Genomic DNA, 25,565 nt, shown 5'->3' with positions numbered 1-25,565 from the left:
AGCCCTGGGAGTACCAGGGAGGCCTCGGGCAGAGGTTCAGAGTGGAGCTGAGATTCTGAGGATGGCGTACGTGAACTGGCAAGATGCAGGCTCAGTGGTCACGAGCCCACAGATGGTCCCCACTTGCAGGGTGGCTGAAGACACCTGGGTCGCTATGATACCTGCCTTGTAAGGTGGGGGTCCAGTGAGCGCATCTGGGGCAGGCGTTCTGACAACTCCCAGTTGTCACTCATAGTTGTCACAGCTATGACAAAGTCCATACAGCCCCCTCAGCTGCCTTTCTGTGGCTGGGAGCCTCAGGTTCACATCTGTGAAATGAGGATGATGAGAATGACCTCCTTCAGTCAGGGTTGTTACAGGGATCCAGTGACCTAAAGATTACTTCTCAGAGATTGAAAGACATACACAGAGTCCCACGGCTAAAAGAGTGGGTGCCAGCGTCTGTTGGACCTTTTGTCCCTGCATGGCCACTGCTCAGTGGATGTGGTCAAAGGAAGAAGTGAATGCTGTTTATGTGCTCTAGAGTGCCTTGTCAGAGCTCAAAAGCACTCTTTGAGGGAAGTCCTGTCATGAACACACTGCCACGGAGGTAGAAGACAGAACCTGAACCCCAAGCATGAAGGCAGCGAGCCGTCATTGTGGGCTGGCCCTGCCAGCTACTGGGTATTGCTTTTATAACCCTCACAGTGACCCTATGAGGCAGGTCCTATCCTGAGACCCAATTCCCATTGTATGTAACTCTCGCCATGTAGAAAGGGAAACCACGTCTTGGAGGTTAATCTCCCCAAGGTCACAAGGAGGTAGGAGACAAAGCCAGGATTTGAAGCTGTGGTTTTCTCCAGAGCCCAAACTCTCCAGTCCTTGGTCATTTTGTGGACAATGAAAGCATAGGACTTGGTCTCTGTTATTAAGCCCTTCTCTGGTTAACCAACTCAGGACCCCCACTGCACCTCACCACTACCGAGCAGTTTCTAGGCGGTCGCTGCCAGGCTACGAAAGACCCCAGGCTTCCTTCAGGAATTACGTTAGGGGATTGAGAGAGATTATTTCAGAAGAGCTATTGGAGGCACCCGTTATTATTTTTTTGGTACAATGGGTAAAAATTTCCTCTCCGTTCTTACTCCCCTGCTAAAAGACTCAATTGAATAAGTAAGAGAAACAGCAGCATGTGTTATTTGAAAACTGTTTAGTGCAATTACTGCTGTAGACTTTACTGAATTTGAAAATGATAGATGGCAAATCTTAATTTCCCCAGCTCTCCATCCTGGCAAGCAGTTTGTTAAAGACTAGCGGTGCGGCTAATCGCCAGTGCATAATGCCCACACATACACGTTTTTCCTTTTTATATAACACATTATGCTAATCACCCTGTATTCCATTTTTCAATAAAAGGTCAGCGGAGCACTGTTTGTTCAGAATGTGCAATTTAAACTTCATGTCTGTCATTAGAGATAATCTAGGTTTGCTGTATCAAGTGGGGTTGTCATAGAAACCAGACCCGCAAGCTCTGTTTATGGCCTTTGGAGAATAAACACTTTGCATTTATTTCTCTGGCAAGGAAAAAAAAAAGTCAGAAATCATCGAACAATTAAGTAAGGTTTGAAAACAAAGGGGTAATAGCCCAGAAGAGAGAGCTGTGTCATTCATCAAAAATCAATAATTGTCACACAGTCGGTATACCCGGGCATTCAAGCAGGTGACTGACAGAAGTGGTCAAGTATTTCCCCTGGGATGAACAAGTAAGGGAGAGTGGATGTGTTACTATGCCGAGTACAGAATTAATTTAAGTGTGCTAATGGGTTTTATCCAGGCTATTATACCCTTGAAAAACATTGCGTGTAAGTTGCATTGAGTGTCTGATCAGGTTTTTTTATGCCATGTATTTGGTCATTTGTGAACTCCAAATAGCTGAGATGATTTCCTATTGTTTCTCTGATCTTCCTATCATTTAGAAGGACCTTCTCCGGAAGCAGTTCAGGGATCCCGAGCCTTAGATTTTTTTAGATCCTGCCTGGGAAGTATCATTTTTATTAAGTAAAAGGACAACCTAGTTCAATTTGAACACATTTTTTTAGTATACCTCCAATATTGCATGGCTGTACTTCCGTTAAAATTATTTGTTGGTTATCTGAAATTCAACTTTAACTGTATGTCCTGTATTATATCTGTTACTTTGTGTTTGAGGGGTCCAAGGAGATGAAGAGGTAATTCTCTGAACTCTCCTAGCAGCCTCAGGCCTGTGCTTCCTTTAACAGGGGAATGAGAAGTGTGTGCACAGGATGTGTGTGCATGACTAATCCTGTTAAATTACAGTGTAATTGTGGCTCTAATTTGCTGGAGGCACCAGCAAAGTCAAATTAAAAAAAAGTCACCTGCTTGCAAATGACCAAACATCCACTTGGCATAGCCACTCTGTAAGGGGAAAACTTCTGTTTTTAAAAAAAAAAAAAATTTTTTTATGTTTATTTCTGAGAGAGAGAGAGAGAGAGAGAGAGAGACAAGCATGAGCCAGAGAGGGGCAGAAAGAGGGAGACAGAGAAGCAGGCTCCAGGCTCTGAGCTTTCAGCACAGAGCCTGACGCGGGGCTTGAACCCATGAACTGTGAGATCGTGACCTGAGCCGAAGTCAGATGCTTAACTGACTGAGCCACATAGGCGCCCCAAAAACTTCTGATTTTTTTATTTTAATTTTTATTATTTTTTTACCCCCTCTGAAAGAGGGTTGTTGAACTTGCTTTCCTAGGGGAGGAGGTAACCACTTACAGTTGTTTTTAGAGCTGGTCCCTAGTTATTTTTTGGAGCTGGGCCAGAGGAAGGACCTGAGCTTATCTGTTGGGCATGATGTTCAATCTGGGGTGGAAGGGTTAGGGTTTTATGAACTGTGACCCTGCCCGAGGACAACCTCATTGCTGTAATCTCCACCCACACAACACAATTCACAGAAACCGGGTAATTGTCAGACGAAGCATTCACTAGACTACTGTATCAAATTCAGGGTGATGGAGCTAAATAAAACCCAATACACACATTCAATGTAACAAGTAGGAATTCAGTCCTGGGTCAGGAGCTCAAGGGGACCCCAAGCCAGATGACGGTCGGTCTTCCAGGGATGCCTTGGCCAGTGGGAGAGAGTTGAACACAGAAATCACTTTAGAATCAGGAGACAGGGCCAACTGCTTGAGCAGAGACTGAACAAAGTGCCATGGGAACATAGAAGAAGAAGAGATGAATTTCACCTGGGGAGTCCAGGGAACCTTCTTGGAGGAGGAGGGGGATTCTCAGCAGATCTTTGAAGTGGCCGTTTATTAAATCATATTAACACTAGAAAAGTATGTTTCTTACAAGGACACTGTTACTGGATTTGGGGGCCACTTCAATTCAGTATGGTCTCATCTCAATCCTTCGTCTGCAAAGGCCTGAGTTTCCAGGTGGACACAAATTTTTGGAGGACATTATTCAACGCGCTTCAGTTGCCAATGATTAAAACTTGGTAGGTTTCAAAAAAACAAACTTGGTAGGTTTCACAGAGATTTCTCCTGAACAATCAGCTTGTCCCAATAGGCCTGCAATAGACTGGAGCTGAGAGGCAGCTTGCTATTTCCCTAGGCATGCCTTATCCAGGCACCTGGGTGCTCTGCTTAGTTGTTCACCTGCCAGGCCCTGATTTAGTTCAGGTGGAGCAGTCATGAGCCTCTGTGAGGCCAGAATCTGCTGCTTGCTCTCCCACCTCCTTCCTGGTACCTCCTTAGTGACGGGGACTCATTTACACTGTGCACGAGCCGTTGGTTAACAGTATTTATTTCCAGAGTCAGAAATATTTGATTCCAACTGGGGACACCAAATTGAAACCCATGCAAGTCCAAAATGCAGGTCAGGGGATAACGGAGAGCACGCTATGACATAGGATAGAGAAGGAGCGTGTAGGCGCCTAGAACAGGCAAGCCATGAAGTTCCCATTCTGGCCCCTGTGTGGTCTTGAGTAACTCAGTCTCAGGTAGCCTCAGTTTCACACCTGTGAAATGGGTATAATTACAGTTCCTTTCAATGTTATGAGAGCTTGAAATACTATATATAAAGTGTCTAGCACAGTCCTGGCATGTAGTCAAGGCTTAATAAGTTTATAGTGAATAAATGATGAATGAGTGAATGAATCATTTGAACTTTGCATTACCTTCCAGCTGAAAGAGGAGAAATAGTTCAGATGCAAATAATAGCCTTCAAACCACACTGACAAAAAAATCAGAAAATAAGACGATAGAATGTTCCCAGACAGATCTTCCTTGGCCCTGCATTGGAATAAATTATGCATTTTTCAATCAAAAGGGAATTCACTCAAAAATCAAGAAGTAGTAATTCCAGAAGTAGTAATAATGATAAACACCAATGGTTATCCCAACAGATGTGAAGTTTATATTTATATAGAATGCAAAATAAGAGATTTTTCAAGCATCTAGGATAGCATTTCCAACTGTGTGTGTTCTAAAAGGAGGTAATGGGTGCTCTATGAAGAAACAGTCCTCGTTAAATAATTTGGAAAGATACCCTAGTATAAAAGTTTCTTTTTATTGCAGGACTTTTCAGAACTTTTAATATGTTAACATGCAGTGTGAATTTCCTAAATGAAGATACAGCGTGGAGTACTTTCCAAATATATTTGGTGATAGGAAATGCCCCCTCACCATCCCTTTTCTTGGAACTAGTGTTGCATGGAACTCAGCACAGGGAAAATACACCCTGATTTTTGATAAACGGCTGTCCCCCACCAAATGCTAGGCATTCTTATAGGTTTTAGGTGGCCTCTAATCCTGGGTGAACCTGTCTGGTTGCACAGTCCTGTGATTTTGGTTTTTAAAGGACAGGCTGATTAAGAGAATTTGGGTGTGTAAGGAAAGCCACCAGGCATTGAGAGCGTTGAGAGATGTCACCTTCAGAGAACTGGTGAGTTTCCTGCAGGCCACCTGCATGCTGTCCAAATAGGAGGGGCTGGGGAGAGTCAGGACAGGGTCCAGCTGCCCCAAACAGGTTCTCCTCTTTTGCCCTGCTTTCAGGTCCTTCAGCACAAAGTCTGATTTTCAGAGGGGCTTCTGCAGTGCCTTCTACAGTGCTTGAGCACAGATGGATCTGACTGGGGCTGGAGATGGCCTGTTTCTTGAGTTGTCACCTTTAGTCTCCTTATCTCTATGCCACCAAGTCTCACCACTGAGACTCTGTGCAGCAATCCTTGGAGCCAGGCAAAAGTCATCAACCTTAAATCCCTTTACCTGGAGGGCTCCCAGTTCATTTCTTCACCCATTCCTCTTCATAATTCCATCCCATGACTACTCTAGCCACAAGAGGCAGGGAGCTAGGTCTTTCACCTGGATATCCTTGTGCCCAGCTAAAAATCTCTTAAGAAGGAGACCAGGGAGGGGTGCCTGTGTGGCTTAGTCGGTTAAGTGTCCGACTTTGGCTCAGGTCATGATCTCACAGTTTGTGAGTTTGAGCCCTGCATCGGGCTCTGTGCTGACAGCTCAGAGCCTGGAACCTGCTTCAGATTCTGTATCTCTCTCTCTCTCTCTCTCTCTCTCTCTCTCTCTCTCTCTCTCTCTGCCCCTCCCCTGTTCACACTTGGTCTTTCTCTCTCAAAAATAAATAAACATTTAAAAAAAAAAAGAAAAGGAAGACTGGGATGATACTGGGGTGTAACTAGCAGTCTGCTATAATATCCCTTACTTTCAATAAGACATTCTTTTGATTTATTATTTTTTTAATTAAAAATTCTATACATGGCCATTGGTGAAAATCTGCAAAACATTGACAATTTTCAAAAAAGAGAAGAGCTATCTGGGGTTCCTGTGTGGCTCAGTCTGTTGAGTGTCTGACTTTGGCTCGGGTCATGATCTCATGGTTCGTAAGTTCGAGCCCCATATCGGGCTCTGTGCTGACAGCCTCAGAGCCTGGAGGCTGCTTTGGATTCTGTGTCCCTCTGCTCGCACCTGTGTGTCACTCTCAAAAATAAACATTAAAAAAAATATTTAAAGAGCAGCAATCAATGACCACTAATACTGCTTCCTAAAGATGAACATTATTAATACTATAGATAGATGTTTTCCTGCCCCCCAATTTTGAGGTCATATCTTACATTTGATTTTATATCCTGCTTTTTTATATTTTCGTATGTCTTTGAAAACTCTACACAAATCTTTTTACCAATGACATGAGATTCTATCATATGACTGATTACATGTACCACAATTTGCTTAGTCATTTCTCTAATGGATATTGAAATTGTTAGCAATTTTTCATTATTAACAATCAAGAACATTTCCTGGGCTTTGACGACCTTTTGGATTATTTCCTCAGGCTTGATTCTGAGAAGTGAAATTACTGGTTCACACGGGCTGGTATTCCAGAGTTTCTTGATGTGCAATGCCAAATTGCTTTCCTGAAAGCTGACTCACATCACTCTGTCCAGGACTAAGAAGAAATCTAGACTTAAAAAGTCATCTGGGCTTTTACATTTGTGATGGTAGGGGTCAAGTAATTGTTGAAACTTTTTCCTCGGTGCCCCTTTAGCTAGCTGGTGTCTTACCACACGGCTGATGTCATCATGCTGTTGAGAGGCTGGGAGCCATGAACATGGGTAGCTCACAGACTGGGCAGCTGTTAGATCTCACTGATGTTCCAGAGAGATCTTCAGCCACAGCTCTGTGCCTCATATGTTGGGCATTTCTGACTGTCTCATCAGTAATGATGTTTCCACCCTTCTCCATGATTTCCTGCTTCTCTCTGTCCCTGGCTGGTTCTAAGGGGTAAAAACTACCATTACACTCCAGCTTGTCCATTATGGAGGGTCAGTGTCACTGCTGTCCTTAACTCCTTCCATCACCAGTTGCCTTGGTGATATTGTCACCAGTGTTTTTGGATATGGGCTAGGGGCCAACCTTTTGGGCCAGAGCAGAGATAGGACCAGTTCCTATCTGGACCAGTTCCATGGCAGCAGCAGCTGGGTCAAATAAACCTGGTTGTGGGATGACTAAAGGAAGTTGAAGCTTTGCCTTCTGCAAGCTTGAAGACGAGAGCTCCTAGCCTTTCTTTAAAAAAATTTTTTTTGAACACCCTTTTATTTTAGAACAGTTTAAAATTTATAGTGAAATTGCAAAGATGGTACAGAGTTCCCATATCCACCACACCCAGTTTCCCCTATTAAAGTTTTGCATTTGTGTGGCTCATTTGTCATCATGGATGAACAGATATTGATACATTATAATTAAGTCCATACCTTATTCAGATTTCCTTAGTTTTTAACCAGATGTCCTTTTTCTGTTCCAGAATCTCACATTTTATTAGTTGTCATATCTCCTTAGGCTCCTCTTGGTTGTGACAGTTTCTCAGACTTTCCTTTTTTTTGGTGACTTTGACAGTTTTGAGAGTACTGATTAGATATTTTGTAGAACGTCCCTCAGTTGGGATTTGTTTGGGAGGAAGACCACAGAGCATTTAGCAATTCTCATCATATCAAGGGGATAGACTATCAACATGATATATCACTATTGGTGTTGATTGATCACCTGGCCTAGGTGGCGTTTGTCAGTTTCCTTCCCTGTAAAGCGCTTTTTCTCTGCCTCCTTTCTATACCACGCTCTTTGGATGGAAGTCACTATGTGCAGCCCGTGCTTAAGGAATGGGGAGTTATGTTCCACCTCCCTGAGGGCAAGGTGTTTACATAAATTATTTGGAGTTCTTTTGTACTTGAGGTTTGACTATTCTTCCCCATTTATATATTTATGTGTTCAGTCATTTATTTATATCAGCATGGACTCATGGATTCTTATTACACAAATTAATAGCTATTTTATATCTATCTATATATATACAAATATATATGTGTATATATATGTTTATAAGAACTTTATTGATACATACCACACAATTCACTCATTTAAAGTATATGATTCAGTGTTGTTGTTTTTTTAAGTAATCCCTACACCCAACATGGGGCTCAAACTTATGACCCCAAGATCAGCCGCCACATGCTCTTCCACCTGAGCCAGCCAGGCACCCCATGATGCAGTGGTTTTTAGTATACCCCGAGTTGTGCAGCAGCTATAGCTACAATCAGTTCTAGAACATTTTTGTCCCCATAAAAAGAGACGTCGTACCCATTAGCAGTCCCTTTCCATTTCCTCCAAATCCCCCTGACCTAAGGCAACCACTAATCAATTTTTTGTCTCCAAAGATTTACTTATTATGGACATTTAATTTTTTTTAAATGTTCATTTATTTTTGAGAGGGAGAGAAAGTGAGCAGGGGAGGAGCAGAGAGGGAGGGAGACAGAGAATCCAAAGCAGGCTCTGTACTGTCAGCATAGAGCCCAGTTTGGGGCTCGAACCCATGAAACCATGAGATCATGACCTGAGCAGAGATCAAGGGTCAGATGTTTAACCAACTGAGCCACCCAGGTGCCCCTGTATGACATGGTCTTAATTTCTCTTGAATATATAACTCGAAGTGGAATTTCTGAGTAGTGGGTGTGAAGTAGTATTTCATTGTGATTTTGGTTTGCATTTCTCTGAAGGCTAATGATGCTGAACATCTTTTAATGTATTGGCCATTTACATATCTTTGGAGATATGTAATGAAGAAATTTGGGGAGAATTTATATCCTGATTATGTTGAGTCTTCCAGTCTATGAACATTCATATTTCTTTTTATTTAGAAATTATTTAATTTCTTTCATCAGCATTTAATATTTTTCAACATTCAAGTCCTGTCCATGTTTTGGAAGGATTTATTAGATCTATATCCAAGCATTTCCATTTTTTGGAGCAATTTAAAATGACATATTTTTTATTTCAATGTTCACATGTTCATTGCTAATATTAGAAATACAATTGATTTTCATATGTTTATCTCATATCCTGTAACTTTGCTATAATCATTTATTAGTTTTAAGTTTTTATAGATTCTTTTAGATTTACTATGTAAATAATTACATCACCTGCAAATAGAGACTTATTTCTTCCTTTCCTATATGAGTTTTGTATCCTTTTCTTGCTTTATTGCTGTGGCTAAAACATTTAGTAGTATGTTGAAAAAGAGTGGGAAGAGTGAATATATTTTCCTTGTTCCCAGTTTTAGAAAGTATTAGTCTTTCACTGTTAAGTATAATGCTATAGTTTTTGTAGATGCTCTTTATCAAATTAAGGAAGTTTCCTCTGTTCCTATTTTGCTGAGAATTTTTAACATCAATGTGGTTTAAATTTTCTGAAAGGATTTTTATTTCTGCATCAGTTGAGATGATCATATGATTTTTCTTTTTTAGCTTGTTAATATGGTCACTGATTGATTTTTCAATATTGAACCAGTTGTGGAATAAATTTGGTCTTAGAATGCAATTCTTACTATATATTGCTGAATTCATATTGTTAGCATATTGTTAAGGATTGTTTTGTTTATATTCGTGAGGGGTATTGGTCTATAGTTTTCTGTTTTTGGATTGTCTTTGGTTTTGGTATCAAGGTAATAGTACTTTCATAAAATGAATGGGAAGTTGTTACTTCCTCTTTTTTCTTGCAGAGATTGTGTAGAATCAGTGTTAATTCCTCTTTAAACAATTTGTAGAATTCAGCAAACTATCGGGATGTGGAGATCTCTGTTTTTGTTTTGTTGTTATTCGTTTTGTTTGTTTGCTTTTGAGGATGGTTTAAATCATAAATTAAGTTTCCTTAGTAGTTAGAGGGCTATCTAGATGATCTCTTCCACATTGGATGAGTTGTTTTTTGATCACTTCATCCAAGTGGTCAAATTTATGTGTGTAGAGTCATTCACTGTATTCCCTTTTTATCCTTTTGATGTCTGCAGGGTCTATAGTAATATCCCCTCTTTCATTCCTGATATTGATAATTTGTCTTCTCTCTTTTTTCTTTGGCAGTATTGCTAGCAGTTTGTCAATTCTATTAACTTTTTTAAAGAAACAGCTCTTTGTTTTGTTGATTTTTTTTTCTATCTATTGAAAATCTGTTTTCTCTTTTTTGTTTTTCTATTTTATTTATTTCTACTCATAGCTTTATTATTCCCTTTGTTCTGCTTGGTTTGGATTTATTTTGCTCTTTTTGTCTAGGTTCTTGAGGTAGGAATTTAGGTTATTGATTTGAGATTTTTTTTTTTACTAATATATTTATTTTAGTACTGTAAATTTCCCTCTCAATACTGCTTTAGCTGTGTGCCCAAATTTTTGATATATTGTATTTTTCATTTTCAGTCAATTCAATCTGTTTTTTTATTTCTCTTGAGACTTCCTCTTTTGCCTATGAGTTATTTAGAAGTGTGTTGTTTAGTTTTTAAGTGTTTGGAGATTTCCTGTAATCTTTTTTATTGATTTTTAGTTTGATTCCATTGTGGTTGCAAACACATCCTGTATGATTTAATTCTTTTAGATTTGAGGAGGTTTGTTTTATGGCCCAAAGTAAGGTCTATCTTGGTATATGTTCTGTAGACACTAGAAAAGAATGTATATTCTGTTGTTATTAGGTGGAGGGTTCTACAGATATCACTTAGATTCTGTTGACTAGTGTTGTTGAGTTCTTCTGTATTCTTGCTGACTTTCTGTCTGCCCAGTTGTTCAATCAATTGTTGAGAGAGGGGTCCTGAAATCTAATAATTGTGGATTTGTTCATTTCTCTATCCAGTTCATCAGTTTTTGCTCATATATTTTGTAGCTCTCTTGTGTAGTATATACACATTTAGGATTGATATGTCTTCTTGGTCATTATGTAATGTTCTTTGTGGTAATTTTCTTTCCTCTGATGTCTACTTTATCTAATAGTAATATGGGCACTTCCATTTCCTTTTTTTTTTAACTCCCATTTCCTTTTAATTAATGTTTGCATGGTATTTTTTCCATCCTTTTAATTTCAACCTGTCTGCATTGTTATACTTGAAGTGAATTTCATGGAGACAGCAGATAGTTGGATGATATTTTTAATATACTCTGCCAATCTCTATCTTTTAATTGGTATGTTAGATCATTTATATTTAATGCAATTATTGATAGGCTAAGGTAAGTCTGTCATTTAATTTTTTTGTTTCCTGTTTCTCTTTTTTCTTTTTTTCCTGCATTCCTGTGAGTTACTTGGACATTCTTTAGAATTCCATTTTTATATATCTGTAGTATTGAACATATCTCTTTATTTAGCTTTTTTGTTGGTTGTTCTGTCTATAGGTATTACATTATATATATGTAACTTATTACAGTATATCCTTATTATTTTACTAGTTCGCATGAGATACAGAAACCTCACTTTATTTATGTCCCTTTATCCTCTTGCATTTATAATATAACTGTCTCCAATATATCTTGTGCATACATTTAGAATCACACTAACAGTGTTAAAACTTTTGCTTCAACCTTCAAGAGGAATTTAGATAATTCAAGAGAAGGAAAGTTTATTGTATTTACCCATATTTTTGCTTATCATGTCCTTTCTTTCTGATGTTCTAAGGTTTTTGTTTTTAAATTTTTTTTTTTCTGTTTAGAGAACTTCCTTTAGCTATTCATTTGAGTAGGACTGCTGGGGATAAATTCTTAGTTTTCCTTAATTTGAGAAGGACTTTATTTCCCTCTCATTCCTAAAGGATATTTTTGCTGCTTATAGGATTCTAGGTCAACAGTTCTTTCACCACCTGAAAATTATTATTCTACTTCCTGCTGGCCTTCATGGTTTTTGATGAGAAATCTAACGTCATTTTAATTGTTTTCTCCTAAAGGTAAGGTGTCACTTTTTTCTCTGCTTGCTTTTAAGACTTTTTCTTTGTCTTTAGTTTTAAAAAGTTTAATTATAATGTGTCTTCTTGTGAATTTCTGTGGGTTTATCCTGTTTAGGAGTTCACTCCTCTTCTTAAATTGGCAGGTTTATACCTCTTGCTAAATTTGGAAAGTTTTCAGATGTTATTTCTTTGAGTACCTTTTCAGCCCTTCCCTCTTTCTCCTTTCCTCTGGGACTCTGCTCCCCCTTTTTGTTTGTTTGTTTACTTTGTTTCTGTTGTTCAGGTTGGGTAATTTCTTTTGTTCTATCTTTCAGTTCACTGACTCTTTCCTCTGCTTCCCATTTGGTTATTGAGGTCATCCACTGAGCTTTTATTTCAGTTACTGTATTTTTCAGTTCCAAAATTTCTGGTTCTTCTTTACATATTCTTTTTCTTTGCTGAGGCTTTCTATCTTTTCATATGCCTCAGGTTGCTTGTTTAAGCATTTTTATCATGGCTGCTTTTAAATTGTAAGTCACGTAGATCTTACATTCTTGTCTTCTTGGTGTTGGTGTCTATTGATTGTATTTTTTTCATTTGGTTTGAGCTCTTCCTGGGTCTTGGTATGATAAGCGATTTTTGCCTGAAACCTAGACATTTTTGTATTATGCTGTGAGATGTTCTATCTGATTTAAACCTTTTGTTTTGGCTGAATTTCTCTGACACTTCTTCAGTAGGGAAGTTGCAGTGCTGCCTTGTTCCTGCCAGGTGGAGGTAGAATCCAGGTTTCCCATATGGCATTTGTTGACATCTGAGGTGTGGGTGGAGGTGCTCCTTGTTACTGCTGATTAGGAGTGCTGGCTACCCACGTGGTCTTCACTGACATGGCAGGGGTAGGGTTTCATTACCACTCTGCAGGGATGGAATAAAAGCTCTGGCTCCCTACTTGGTCTTCTCTGATACTGACTGGATATGGGTGTTGGGGCATCTTGGTATAGCCTCATGAGGATGGAAGTCTAGGCTCCACGCTTGGCTTTTGCTGGCATCAGTAGAAATGGGACCACAATTTTTATTGTAGTCTTTAACTGGAGTAGAGTGATTATTGGCTAAAAGTGTTCTGTCTTGCTGGACTGGTTCTTTCCAGACCCTTCAGCTGGAGAGAGCAGGCTTCCCCACCCCTGTCCCCTTGTGTGTTGTTGGCACTTATGGGTTGTTGGCTTCTTTATTTCCTATGTGGAATATATGAAGCAAAAAGAAAATCCAGGGAACTCACAAATTCATTTCTTGGATACTGAGGTCCCTAGCCCACCTACCTTCTTCCCTTTACCTTTTAGCCTACTTATGTGAGTTTGATATATAATGTTATATTGTTTAGGGGTTTTAGTAGTACATACTGGAAGACACAGGGAAAAAAATGTCTATTCCATCTTTCTAGAAATGGAAATATACTCTGGACTTACGGATATTTATTTTATACTTTAGGTTCTAATCCAATACTATTTTCTTTTTTGCTCAAAGTTTTCCACCCATATTGGGAGTGGCTTTCCTTTTTGCAGCAGAATCCACCTGGGTTGCTTCACTGGCCAGGGAAGGAGGGAACCTCATCTCATGGAGGGGCCAGGCCTCCATTTCAGTGTGGAAGGAGAGGCTTGGCTTCTTTCAAGCCCTCTTCGATCTGACAGCTTGAGTAAAGGCCTTACTTGAAACCATTTCTGTGACTCCCCCAATAGTTTTTCTACATAAATTGGAGGTAGGCTAATTAGTTGATTTCAGGGCAAAGGCACCAGACTCCTCTCTCTCCTCCCTAGAGCCTTGATCTTGCCCATTTGATTGCGACAATTCTTCCTGCCATCTTAGCTTGTGAGGAAATGGGATACAGCTAAGGTGATCACTTATCTGGGGTGACAGCAAGTAAACATGAAAAATGTGCTGAAGAACACAAGAGGACAGTGATCAGAAAGGCTTTTTCTTTCAACCTAAATCATGATGTTTTGGGCGTCGGCTAGAGTTTTACAAGTTATTTATAACTGTCCATCCCTGTTAGGGGATATATGTTTTATCTAAAAATAGGTAATCTTTCCTAATCAGATGATAAATGTGTGTGTCCCAAATGGAAGCCCCATAGTTAGCCACCTCATTACAGAAGTTCAGGTGAATAATGGAAATATTACCAGCATGACACTGGATCAGATGCTTTAAGATACTCAGTGTCTGGAAGTTAGGGCTCTCTGAGTTCTTTGGTGGAAGTTCCTTCATGTTAGTAGAGGTAGCCCTTACAAGCCAAGTCCTTTTAGAATGATATCCAAAGTACTTCTTATTCCTAGCAGCTAATGATTGTGTGTGTAGGAGGTTATGTTGTGTTCCTTTGGAGTTTATGTTGCATACAGCCAGCATCTGGCTCTTTATCTCCAATCCTTCTTGAGGGATCCCAATGGGGCATCTCAGTCCCAGGCTTAGTGGGTGTCTAGTACTCATTTCCTCTTCACACAATGGGAAATTCAGAGTGTTAGAGCTGGTAGGAACCTAATTACTGCTTCTCAACCCTGGTTGCTATTTAGACATATCTGGAAAAATAAAAAACACTAACACCTGGGCCCCATCTCTAGAGATTCTGACTTTTTACACCAGCCTGATAAAGTAGGTAGTGTTGTTATTTCCACTTACTAGATATAGACCATGAGACCTGGGCTAAAAACTTTCTCTCAGACTCCATAGTTACCCATGGAGAAGAAGGATTTGAGCCCAAGTGGTCTGAATTTGGAGTCCTGTGTTATAATAACACACTACCTGGAGGTGGGCCTTGACACACATGTTTCCTTCTCCTATGCCAGAGATTCTTCAGTTGGAATCACCTGGGGGAGATTTTAACAAACATGGATACCTAGATCCCATCCTCTGAGATTCTGGTCTGGGTTGGGGCCAGTGCATTGATGAGTTTTTAAATATCTCCAGGTGATTTTAGTGGGCATCCAGGGTCAAAAACCACTGTCTAAGCTTGATCATTTGGACCACCTGCCACTTTTTAGAAATAGACCCAATGCCCAGAGGTGGAAGTGAGCCAGAGGTAGTGCCAGGACTCATATGCTGCTCAACTTTCTACATAGAAGAGGCATCTGGCTGAATAAGGCCCTTGATCTTTTTATTTATTTACTTACTTCTGAGGGTTACATTTTTATTAAAATACATTTTAATCAGTTGAGGACATTGCAAGATTGGGAAATTTTACATAGAGGTCCAGATTTCAGAATACACTAGAAATGTCAGAGCATCTAGTAACACTTGGCTGGAGCTGAGCACTAGCTGATGCCTTGTGGCAGGGTTGTCCTCACCAGTTAGAGCCATCCCATTGCCTTCCTGACACTCCCATCACTGGCTCCCAAGGGTGCTGGAGTTTACAAGCACCATATTCGTCCCATGCCATCCTTCATCATAAAGAGTTGTTCAGTTGTCTTAGTTGCTTTTCTAGATTGCAAACACCTTAAGGTTTTCAACCTGGGGGCAACTCTTTTCCCTAAGGACATTTGGCAATGCCTGGAGATCTGTTTGGTTGTCACACTGATGGGGGTGAAGTGGGGAGACAGCACTACTAGCTTCTAGTGGGTAGAGGTCAGAGAGGCTGCTAAACATCTTACAACAAACAGGACAGTCCCCACAACTAAAAATTATCTGGCCCTGAAGGTCCATAGTACTGAGGTTGAGAAACTGCCATAAGGGTAGTGTCTGTGCCTCTTGCTCACCTCTGAATCCCCGGCCTGGCTGGTGGCACACAGTAGACAGTCAATTAAATGTCAGCTGGTGGCCTGACTGATATCAGACTGCTGGCTTTTCCCCTGCTCCCACTGGGTTTCTGCCTAACGCACTGTTGCTTTGCTCTGTGTGCACCATATGGCCCTGCAATAAATGAGTGAGTCAATAAAAAGCCTGCCATATGCGAAGTAAGTGATCTTATGAATGAAATCCAGAGCAGAGACACAATTATTTCATCTGAAGAAAGAGACTAATTAAACACTCGATTGCAGCAAGCACATTTGTTGGGAGAACTGAAAGCTTTCTGCTACAGGAAGATGCATTGCTCATTCCTAAAGAAGGGTAATAGGGAAGAAGTCTTAATCATGCTTTTAATGATCAAAGGTGTCTTTAAAATCAATCCTTTCATTAACTGGGTGAAGAATGATTCTGACCTAGTGGGACATTTCAGGCGGCATAAATTAATTATAAATTGCTGCAAACGATCTGCCTGGTATCTAGCTTCTATACCTTTGCTGGAAGGGGTAGGAGAAAATTCAGTTAAGGCTCTGACAAAGCTAATATTAAATAACCGTACCAGCTGGGGTATGCCGAATTAAGGGTTCTTGTCACCCTTTTGATGACCACTTGGTAATGAGGTCCAAGCTGGGCTTAGCCTGGCTACCACTGTGTCTGGCTTTGCGGCTATATCCAGAGTAAGGTGACAAATTTAATTTGTCTGGGACTGTCTCAATTTTAGTATTCAAAATCTGTGTCTGGAAAATCCCTTCCCAGGATGTGAAAAGTTCTGAATTTCAGTGATGAGTATAGAAGATTATGGGAAAAGTACAAAAACCATACTATGGCCCAAAATATAGGGCTGAAAGCAATACTGTTTTAGTGTCAACGGGATATGGAATAGGTGGTAAGTTGCCTTCTGTAGTTGCTGTGGCTGTTTTTGACCCTGACTGCTGAGGTCGGCAACCATGGGCAGCCTTTTGAAGGTGCCCTTTGTTCATCCTTGATCATCCAAGCCCCTCCCCTGAGACTTGTAATGAGTGTCAAATGAGACAATGCCATCAAATGCCTACTGAAGAGCTTGGTTCATTGTAAGTGACCAACAAATGTTAACTGCCATTAATGAAATAATTGTACCGCAATGATTATTGTTAGTGCTATTATTATTACTACTAGTGTAATCTGCTGAGTGCGTGTGGTCAGGCAGGATGGGACAGCACAAGTCTTTGCCCTGAACATCTTTTTCATAAGCACCAGATCTTCTGTGGATGTACAGGGAGGTTGGGGATTTCTGTTGTATGTGGCAGAGAGACATGGAGTGATTGATTGCCTTGGACCAGGCTCTCTGGTGGGCCTGAAGTCCAGCCACCTAGGTAGAGACTTTTGGGGGTAGAGGTGGGAAATAGGGAGACCAGTTGGGGCCCCCAAAGACCCAAGTTTAGAGTGATGATGGACTTACTCAGCCTTTTCTGTAGAGAAGTCCCTTCCATGAGTTGTGCTTTGGGTGTCATATACACTGTGAAACTATTACCACAATGAAGAAAATGAACATATCCTTCATGCCCACAGCTTGTACAGTCTCTCACTCCCTAACCTAAGGCCTGAAGATTTTCTTCTCTGTTTTCATCCAGAAGTTTATTCCCTAACCTTTTACACTTAGGTCTATGATTCATTTTGAATTGAACTGCAAAGTGTGGATCAAGGGTTAGGCTATCACCATTTGTTGATAGCATCATTACCATAGTTCCTTTCACAAAACCTAATTGCTGATATATATGTAGTCATTTTCTCAACTCTCTATTCTGTTCCGTTGATCTCTTTATCTATTTTGATGCACGCACAACACTGTCAGGACTATTGTAGCTTTATAATCAGTCTCCAATGTTGTTCCTCCTTTTCAAGGTACCCTCCAATACAATATTAAATAGAAGTGATGAGTTGGCATTCTTGCCTTGTTCCTGATCTCAGGGAGAAAGGCATTCAGTGTTTTTGTTTTAATGAAGGATGAGGTTAGCTATAGGCTTTTTGAAGATGCCCTTTATAAGACTGAAAAAGTTACTCTATTCCTAGTTTACTGAGAATTTTTATGAAGAATGGATGTTGGATTTTGTCAAATGCTTTTCCCAAGTCTGTTGAGATAATCACAAGGTTTTCCTATTTTTAACTTACTAATATATAGTGAATTATATTGATTGATTTTTGAATGTTAAATAAATCTTGCATTTCTAGGATAAATTCCATTTGATGACAATGTATATTATTTTTTAAAGTTTATTTATTTTGGGGGGGGGGGAGAGAGAGAGAGAAGGAAAGGAAGGAAGAAAGGAAGAGAATCCCAAGCAGGCTCTATACTGGCAATGTGGAGACTTACACGAGGCTCGAACTCATAAAGTGCCAGATCATGACCTGAACTGAAATCAAGAGTCAGACACTTAACTGAATGAGCCACCAAGGCGCCCCTAAATGTATATTATTTTTACATAGTGTTGGATTTGATTTGATAAAATTCTGTATAGAATTTTTGCATTTATGTTCATGAAGGTTATTTGATATTTTTTTGTGATATCTTTCGGGCTTTGGTATTAGGGTGATTCTGGCCTCAGAGAAAAAGTTGGGAAGTATTCTCTTATCTTGGATTTTCCAAAAAACTTGTATTGGTATTATGTTTTTCTTAAATGCTTAGTAGAATTCACCAGTGAAACCATCTGTGCCAGGAGTTTTCTTAATAATCATTAAAAACATTTTTTAAAATATTTTATTTCTATTTATTTTTCTTTCTATAATTCATTTATTTTTTATAATTTACATCCAAGTTAGTTAGCACATGATACAACAATGATTTCAGGAGTAGATTCCTTAAGCCCCTTACCCATTTAGCCCATCCCCCCTCCCACAACTCCTCCAGCAACCCTCTGTTTGTTCTCTATATATAAGAGTCTCTTATGTTTTGTCCCCCTCCCTGTTTTCATATTATTTTTGCTTCCCTTCTCTTATGTTCATCTGTTTTGTGTCTTAAAGTCCTCATATGAGTGAAGTCATATGATATTTGTCTTTCTATGACTAATTTCGCCTAGCATAATACCTGCTAGTTTCATCCACGTAGTTGCAAATGGCAAGATTTCACACACACACACACACACACACACACACACACACACACACACATATATCACATAAGATTTTATTTTTAAGTAATGTCTACTTAATTCAGGGCTTGAATTCATGACCCTGAGATCAAGAGTTGCTCACTCTACTGACTGAGCCATCCAGGTGCCCTCTTTGTTATAGTTTTTAAACTATAAGTTAAATTTCTTTAATAAATAAAAGGCTATTCAGGTATTTACTGCTTCTTGAGTGAGCATTGGTAGTTTGTATTTTTCAAGGAATTTTTCCATTTAAGTTGCCAAGTTTTATTGGCATAAATTTGATCATAATATCCTGTTTATTATTGTTTTATTTGTAGAATCTATAATGATATTCTCATTCCTAATGTTGGTAATTTGTGTCTGCTCTCTTTTTGTTTTTCTACCTGATCAGTCTGCTTAGATTTATCAATTTCATTAATGTTCTTAAAGAATCAGCTTTGCGTTTTATTGATTTTCTCTATTGTTTTTCTGTTTTCTGTTTAATTGATTTTTGATCTTTCTGATTTATGATATTTCTGCTTAGGTTTGATTTGTTTTTCTTCACTTAGTTTTTTAAGGTGGAAGTTGAGGCCATTGATTTGAGATCTTTCTTCTTTACCAATACGCTTTTTAGTGCTATAAATCCCCCCTTACACACTGCTTTAGTGGCATCTAACAAATTTTTCAAATATATTTCATTTTAATTCACTTCAAAATACTTTCTTTTTCCTTTATGGTATTTTCTTTGACCTATGGGTAATTTAGAAATGTGTCATTTAGTCTCTAAACATCTGAAGACTTTCCAGAGATCTTTTTGTTATTGATTTTTAATTAAATTCTGTTGTGGAAGGAAACTATACTTTGTATGACTTGAATTTTTAACTTATTGAAACTTGTTTTATGGACCAGAATCTTGGTAAATGTTCTGTATGTATATGAAAAGAATGTGTATTCTGCTATTATGAAGTCTTCTATAAATATCAATTAGGTCAAGTTGATTGATTTTATTCAGTTTTTTATATTCTTACTAATTTCTTGCCTACTTGTTCTATCAATCATTGAGAGAGGGTTATTGAAATATCTCGCTATATTTGAAATATCTCACTCTTTCTCCTTTCAGTTCTTTTTTTAATTCACGTATTTTGAAGCTCTGTTATTAGGGCCGTAAACATTTAGGATTGTTATATCAACCTGATGAATAGCTCCACTTGTCATTATGAAATGGTGTTCTTAATTCCTGGTGATAGTCTTTGCTCTTAAATGCAATTTGTCTGATATGAATATAGCCAACCTGATCCCTAGAAACTGAGATAAATTTTGTTTTGTTATAAGACTGCAAGTTTGTGACAGTTATGCAGCAATAGAAAATCAATACACAGGGTATAGAGTTTTAGGATGGTGATTTTTCTCTCTGTACTTTAAAGATGTAATCCCACTCTCTTCTTGCTTGTATTACTTCTTATAAAAAGTCTGCTGTCATCCTTCTCTTTTTGTTTCTGGGTATGTAATGTGTCTTTGAAAAAACTGGCTAAAAGCATAAGACACTCTTAAAAACTGAGAACAAACTGAGGGTTGATGGGGGGTGGGAGGGAGGGGAGGGAGTGTGGGTGATGGGTATTGAGGAGGGCACCTTTTGGGATGAGCACTGGGTGTTGTATGGAAACCAATTTGACAATAAATTTCATATATTGAAAAAAAAAGGAAAAACTGGCTACTTTTAAGGCTTTTTTTTTAATTAAAAAAATTTTTTTTTAAGTTTATTCATTTCAAGAGAGACAGAGTGAGCAGGGAAAGGGCAGAGAGAGAGGGAGAGAGAAAATCCCAAGCAGGCTCTGCACTGTCAACCCTGAGTCTGACGCAGGGCTCAAACTCATGAAATGTGAGACTGTGACCTGAGCTGAAATCAAGAGTTGGACGCTTAACCGACTGAGCCACCCAGGCACCTCTAAGGTTTTATTTTTGTTTATTTTTGTTTTTTTTAAATAAGTGATTTTGAGTAGTTTGACTACAATGTGTCTTGGGATCATTTCTTCATATGTCTTATGTTTAGGTGCATTGAGCCTCTTGATCTGTGGGTTTATAGTTTTCATTAAATTTGGAAAAATTTCAGCAATGATTTCTTCAAATATTTTTTCCTGTGGTCCTAGTCCTCCTGTCTCTCCTCCTTTGGTGACTCAGTTACATATATATTCTCCTTTGGTGACTCAGTTACAAATATATTAGGTGGCTCGAAGTAGTCTCATAGCTCATTGATACTTTACTCAAACAATTTTTTCTATATATATTTTCATTTTGGAGAGATTTTATTGCTATATCTTAAAGTTTACAAATCTTTTCTTTTAAAATTTTTTAAAAAATGTTTGTTTATTTTTGAGAGAGAAAGAGACAGAGTGTAAGCCAGGGAGGGTCAGAGAGAGAGGGAGACACAGAATCTGAAGCAGGCTTCAGGTTCTCAGCTGTCAGCACAGAGCCTGATGCAGGGCTTGAACCCATGAATGGTGAGATCATGATCTGAGCTGAAGTCGGACACCCAACTAACTGAGCTACCCAGGCGCCCCACAAATCTTTTCTTCTGTGATGTTTAGTTTTCCATTATTCCACTGAGTGTATCTTTAATCTCAGACATTACAGTTTTAATCTCTTGGGTTTGGTCTTTTATTTATTTGTTTATTTTTGACATCTTCCATTGCTCTACTTAACTTTTCAAACATATGAAATACAGTTTAATACTATTTTAACATTCTTGTGTGATAGTTTTTTTTTTTTTTCAACGTTTATATATTTTTGGGACAGAGAGAGACAGAGCACGAACGGGGGAGGGGCAGAGAGAGAGGGAGACACGGAATCGGAAACAGGCTCCAGGCTCTGAGCCATCAGCCCAGAGCCTGACGCGGGGCTCGAACTCACGGACCGCGAGATTGTGACCTGGCTGAAGTCGGACGCTTAACCGACTGCGCCACCCAGGCGCCCCTCTTGTGTGATAGTTCTAATACCTGTGTCAGTTCTGAGTAAATTTCAGCTGACTTTTTCCTCATCATGGCTATTATTATTTTTATTATTTTTAAGTTTGTTTATTCTGAGAGAGAGAGTGTGAGCAGGGGATGGGGCAGAGAGTGGGAGAGAGAGAATTGTAAGCAGGCTCTGCACTGTCAGCACAGAGCCCGACATGGGGCTTGATCTCATGAACTGTGAAATCATTATCTGAGCTGAAATCAAGAGTTGGACACCTAACTGATGAGCCACCCAGGCACCCCTATTATTTTTATTTTTTTTAATTAGGGAGAGAGAGCGAGCAGGGGAAAGTGCAGCAGGAGAGACAATCTCAAGCTTGGGGCTCCATGTGGGGCTCCATCTCATGACCCTGGGATCATGACCTGAGCTGAAATCAAGAGTTAGACACTCAGTCAACTGAGCCACCCAGGTACCCTGATCATGGCTGTTATTTTTTCTGTTTCTTTGCATACCTGGTAATTTTTCATTGGATTCCACAATTTGACTTTTACCTTCTTTGTGCTGGATGTTTTTGTTTCCCTGTAAATATTTTTGAGCATTGTTCTGGGATGTATTTACATTACTTGGAAATAATTGATCCTTTTGAGTCTTGTTATTAAGACCTGTTAGGTAGGACCAGAGCTGTGTGTAGTTTGGGGTTAATTATTACCCACCACCGAAGCAAGGCTCTTACCCCGTGAATTATGAAGTTTTCCAGTCTGATGGTACAGGAACTTCCTGGTCCTCTTGAGTGCTGTGTATTTTTCCCTCTTATGCTTTTAGGTGATTCATTCTCTAGTCTTGGGTAGTTGCCTCATGCACTCTGCTGATAAGTACTCTGCTGAATGTTTCTAGAGGACCCGCTGCAGATTTCTAGAGCTTTCTCCATGTGAAGGTCTCTCATTTCTGATACTTTGTCCTGTGAACCTTAGCTGCTCTATCTCCCTGGGCTCTCAGTTCTGTCTCTCAAGGCTTCTCCTGAGTGCTGCACAGATTTTCCCTTTTAGTTGCACAATCTGGAAACTCTGCCAAGGCAGCAACCTGGCCACTGTGGGTTCATCTGGTCTGTATCTGACTCTCTGGGACCATTGTCTTTCACTCTGATAATCAGTCTCTTGAACACTGTTGTTTCAAACATTTTTGTCCAGTTTTTTAGTTTCAGGAAGTAGGGTATATCTGGTCCTTCTTCTACCTTGGCTGGAAGCAGAAGTCCAAACCTTTTGTTTTATTGCTCAGATTCTATCTACATTCTGGTTTCACCTCACTGTTGTGGTTTCAAGAGTTAGAACATTTTTCTATCTTTCCTTTTTTTTTTTTTTTTTTAAGATTTTATTTTCAAGGGGCGCCTGGGTGGCTCAGTCAGTTAAACATCCAACTTCAGCTCAGGTCATGAGCTTGCAGTCTGTGGGTTCAAGCCCCACATCAGGCTCTGTGCTGACAGCTCAGAGCCTGGAGCCTGCTTCAGATTCTGTGTCTCCCTCTCTCTCTGCCCCTTCCCTGCTCACACTCTGTCTTTCTCTCTATCTCTCAAAAATAAGTAAACATTAAAAAAAATTTTTTATTTTTAAGTAATCTCTACACCCAACATGGGGCTTGAACTTAGAATCCTGAGATCAAGAGTCACATTCTCTACCAACTGAGCCAACCAGGGGCCCCACTACCTTCCTCTTCTTATCTAGTCTGCTTTCCACAATGTTTTGGTGACTTCTATGCTTTCCCCTGAATTTTGTGACTTAATAAATTCTATTTATACTCACTAATCTTGGTTGACTTTCATCCTCTAATGTAATAAATTTCTTTTCTGACCAATTGTATCTGACATATACACAATGCATTTCTTCTTCACCCTCACATCCATCAACTAAGGAATGGCAGTACTGCCCTGCTGCCATTGACTGAATTGTGTCCCTCGAACATCATATATTCAAGCCCTAACCTCCAGTGTTGGTATTTGGAGGTGGGGCCTTTGGGAGATAATTAGATTTAAATGAGGTCATGAAAGTGTGACCTTTATGATGGGATTAGTCTCCTTATAACAAGAGCTCCCTCTCTCCAGATGTACACACTAAGGGAAGGCTATATATATGAGGACATTTTGAGAAGGTGGCTGTCTGCAAGCCTGGAAGAGCTCTCACAAACCAAACCCTACTGGGCCTTGATCTTGGACCTTCCAGACTCCAGAACTGTGAGAAAATAAATTTCTGTGGCCAAAGCCACCCAGCGTATGGTGTTTTGTTATGGTTACTTGAGTAGATTAATAGACCTGCCATCTTTATGCAAACATTTGCTCTTTCTCTTCCTTTCTTCTTACTCAGGCTGCCATGTTGGGGTTTTTCTCCCATTCGAGCTATTTTATAACCCGTGGTCTAGTGTGTTTCATCCTCTCCTTCCCCTGCCCTGTTCTAGGCTAAGCCTTCCTGGTCTATAACAGCCTTTTTCTTTCTAGCTCTCTACACATGATGCGATGGTACTTCTATAAAGCTCAGTTCTGGTTATGGCACATCTCTTTTCATATACCTTCAGTGACTCCCACTGTCCTCAGAAATGGGTGTTTAAAGTTTTTGAATTCTGTCTTCCAAAATGCTGTTTTTAATCTGCCAATTGGATGGATGTATTTTCTCCTCTCTGCCCCAATAGGGGGTTTCTTTTCCTTTGCAGTCATTACATATATCCCTGTCTTTCTGGTCATAAGTTGAACTGCTGTCTCCTTACTGGTCTGAAAACTCCCTGATCAGGGTGAAAACACCAGGATCAGCACACCTCACAGAGCTTTGCACATATTAGATGCTCACCGAATGCCTGCATCACAGGCATCTTATTTCATTATTTTATTTTAATTTAAAAAAAATGTTCGTTTATTTTTGAGAGACACAGAATGTGAGTGGAGGAGGGACAGAGAGAGAGGGAGACACAGAATCCAAAACAGGCTCCAGGCTCTGAGCTGCCAACACAGAGCCCAACATGGGGCTCGAACTCACAAACCGCGAGGTCATGACCTGAGCCGAAGTCAGGCACTGAATTGACTGAGCCACCCAGGCACCCTTAATTGTCTAGATCTTAAAAATGACATGAGAAGAAATGTTTAGAAAAGAGTAGAAAATCACCATAACATCCCTATCCTAATACAACTCATCCAATTTTTGTTCTTCACCTCTTTGCATCTGCATTTTCAGCGCTATATTCACAATGAACATACAAACCACAATTCTTTTTTTTAAAAACATACTACGCTGCACACTCCCCCCTGTGTTTAGCTTTATCATTTTAAGTAATTGTGATATTCCATTAAGTAGAAGTACTGTAACTTACCAGATTAGATTAAGGTTTATTAGATTCATGCCTGTGGAAATGTAACCTGGTATCAGGTTTCCCTTTGTTCAGGGGACCTGGTTCTGCTTTGGCCCACACCCGGGCCTGCAATTAATGTAGCTTAGTCCCTTCACTGGTTTTCATGAGAAATACAAGCAGACCAAGCACTTTTTGGCCTTGTTTACTAAAGATCTAAGGGCCTAGGCAGGGATCACATTGCACAGTGCAAGTCTTTACTTGAAAAATCTTCATTAACCATAACCCCCTCTCTGTAGAGGACCCCCAACTCCAGCTCTCACTCTGCCCCATCCCATACCTAAGGTTCAGCCTTCCTTCTCAGTTTCCCCAGAAGTGAAAATTTCTCAACATGTTTTCCAGGGCAAGTCACTTTGCCCCAGTAACTTCATTAAGTAAAACAGTCCTCCAGGTATGGGATTTACCTCCCTGGGTAGATACAAAGCATAAGGGGTTACAAATAACATCCCTCAAACCACTCTCCACCCTAGGCTATCTATATAAGGGATGGGAAGAAAAGTGGTGAGTACAGAACAAGGCTTGCTATGGGCTCCCTGCCTGTCTCTTGAGGTGAAACTTAGTCTGAGTCTCCCTGGGATGCCCTGTCCATGAGTACCAGTGGTTCTCAATCCAACCCGAGGTCTGCCAAGGTGGG

The sequence above is a fragment of the Acinonyx jubatus genome, chromosome D2, assembly GCF_027475565.1.
Source record: "Acinonyx jubatus isolate Ajub_Pintada_27869175 chromosome D2, VMU_Ajub_asm_v1.0, whole genome shotgun sequence".
Classification (NCBI taxonomy): Eukaryota; Metazoa; Chordata; class Mammalia; order Carnivora; family Felidae; genus Acinonyx; species Acinonyx jubatus.
This window is presented reverse-complemented; position numbering follows the sequence as displayed.